We start from the raw sequence: 2,966 nt of genomic DNA, 5'->3' as shown, positions 1-2,966 counted from the left end.
CAGAAGTTTATCCCTATCTTCCTTCAGTTCTTTGATTTCTTTGTGTGTTCTTTAAATTCACTGAATTCTTTTATCATGTTTATAATTGTTCTTTTGAGTTCCATGTCCTGCATTATTTCTAGGGGGTTGTTATTGTACTCCTCTAGAGGACTATTGGCATTTGGTGGGGATAAGTTTTTTTGGTTTTCATGTTATTATTTTTTGTCTGTGATATTGACGTGAATTTCTTTTGTAGTTTCTGATCTTGTGTGAGACTCTAGTCTTCAAGTTTAGGTCTGCTTCTTTTTGTAAACATTATGTGCCTTTGTGGTTTACTTTTTGGGCATGAAAAGCTGGTTCATCTAAGCTTCCAGTTCTCTTTTGATTTTTCACTGGAGTGGCCAGATTGCTTTTGTCTTCAGGAGTTCCCACAGAGGCCCACTGTCAGATGAGGATCAGATGCTCTCAAGCTTTCTCCTAAGGTCTGGATCCCTCTAGGAAATATTTTGGTCTCAGGAATTTGGGGCTTAGACTGGCCTGGGATCAGGGCCCAAGAAAGATGCTGGTCTAGGGCAGCTGGTGTCCATGACACCAGAGTTGCAAAGGGAGATGGGGGTGGGAAGAGGCTCCTGGGGACTGCACTGAGGAACTGTGTTGATCTGGATGCAAAGGATTGGGAAGCCAAAAGGTCCACCTAGGTATCTAGGAAAGAGGTTGGGGGGTTGTGTAGCCCAGGGAAGCAGAGGCAGGTGAGGGAGGGACCAGGCCCAGAAGGCTCCTGGGGACCTTGAGAAGGAACTGGTCTGTCTGGATGCAAAAGATCAGGAAGCAATAGTGGTTCCCCAGGTGTCTGGGGCCCCAAGACAAGGAATGGGACAGGACCCAGGCTAGGAGGAGAGACGAGCAGGGGAGATAGGAGGGTGAATGAGGCTGGGGGAATCAAGGTGCGGAGGGCTTGATCGGCTTACCTGGAGAGTGGGTTTAACTTTTTTAAAAATGAGAAGAGAAATGAGCACAGTATGTATTTGAAAGTAGTTTGTTTCTTGTTTGGATTTATTCCCCTCTCCCATTTCTCTCTTCCCCTCCCCTCCCCTTTTCTCTCCTCTCCTCTTCCTGCCCCCCGCCCCAACTGTGTAACCAAGACTGGCCTCAAATTCTGGTGTACTACTACACCTGATCTTGGGATTAGTTTTAATTAATTAATTAATTTTTATTTTATGTGTACAACTGTTATGCTGGCATGTATGTAAGTGCACCTGTGTCATGCAGTGCCTGCAGAGGACAGAAGAGGACATTGGATCTTCCGGAACTGGAGTTACAGGAAGTTGTTAGCTGTTATGTGGGTTCTGGGATTTGAACTCCGGTCTTCTTCAAGAGCAAACATTGCTCCTAACCACTGAGACGTCCCTCCAGCCCCTGAGATTTGTTTTAAAGTGAATTGTAGCACCAGGATTGCCTAAAGATAGGCTACTAACTTTAAGGTGAGGATAAGACATTTCAGTCTAATGCCATGGCATGCCAGGTGAACCTCCAAATAAGGAAAGCCTGTCTGAAGTGTCACCATCATTTATGGAGCTGACTCTCCATGTTGTTGAGCATATGAGTGAAAGAATAAAGATATCCAGGGAAAGAGCATGAGCCACCTAATGTAGTTTTGACAAAGGCACAAGCATTTTTTTAATGAATGACCCTCTACTAACTGCTGATAAACACTTGTTTCTCTTGTACAGCTCCCCATTTATAGTCAACACAGTTGAATGTTTCTACTATGTTTCATGGGATGAATGAGAACAACTTACAAATAAAATAGCCCTTGCATGAGTGAACGTGTACATGGAAAGGTGGGATGGAGGAAAGGTGGGGGAGTAGTGAGCACTCCAGGGGGACACACCTCAGGAGCCTCCAGTTATGGAGGGTGCTGCAGTTCTCAAGGCTCAAAGAGAAAGTGTGTGCTCTGAGTGCTGGAAGGGAGCTGATAGAAAGGGGAGATGAGGCTGAACACAGAATCATGACTGCTGCTTCCTCAGGTACAATAACTGATTACCCATACAGGAAACGAGTTCCTAGAGGGCAGACATTGGATACTAGGAATTGAAATCGGAATTCTGCCTTAAATATGACATTTAATCTTAGCAAACCTGGAATTATAGGAGGTGCTGGGCAACTGGTCATGTTTTATAAGTCTACAGTGTGAATGCTTAAGGAATGCAGCCCGTCAAGATGGAGAAGATCAAAGCCTCCTCCATTCACCCAGTAAGACCTTGTCTTGGCTTTGGTCTTCTGGATTTGAGGGTTTTCATATTTCCTCTCCTGACTCTTTCTGCCTTTCTTTTTTTAAAAAGTAATTTATTGAGAATTTCATACAGGCATATAAGCATATAAGGTGTTTTGATCAATTCCAACTCCTCGCATACCTCCCCATCACTTTTTTCTGACAACTTCATGTACTCTTTCTTCTTCTTTGTTTTAAATGGGGGCTTTTTGCTATTCTAACATTCCCCCACTGAAGAGGTAAACCTAAAATCTTTTATGGATTAGATAAGAGCTCCCAAATATTTTCAACATTTTTGGCCTTTGGAACAGAGTATGTTTCTAAGAGGCCCAAGGACATTTTGACTTTTAGCCAAGAAACTGGCTACTTTTCTTTGGGGTCTTTTTATACTAACTACCTAGTCAATTCCTACCTTGTCACATCATCTTCTGAAGAGGTTACCAAGCTTGTGGAAAGGGAATCCAGAAGCAGGCTGCTCTGGCTTCTTCCATGCTGAATAGGGACACAGGGTAAGGTATTTAGGGTACCCTTTCAGTGGGTCTATCTAAAAGACTCCAAAATTGCATAACTCTTATCTGTAGGAAGAAAAGAAAGTCCTTGACTGGTCAGTCCAGCCTTGGCAGACAAAAGAAAAATGAGGAGGACCCCAATAGAGGAATGCTTTTGGAAGCTCTCATCAAGAAATTCCAATGGACTCTCATATGAACATTTGAAA

This window comes from Nannospalax galili, unplaced genomic scaffold (assembly GCF_000622305.1).
Source record: "Nannospalax galili isolate Female #2095 unplaced genomic scaffold, S.galili_v1.0 scaffold158, whole genome shotgun sequence".
NCBI lineage: Eukaryota > Metazoa > Chordata > Mammalia > Rodentia > Spalacidae > Nannospalax > Nannospalax galili.
Note: the sequence above shows the minus strand (reverse complement) of the source record.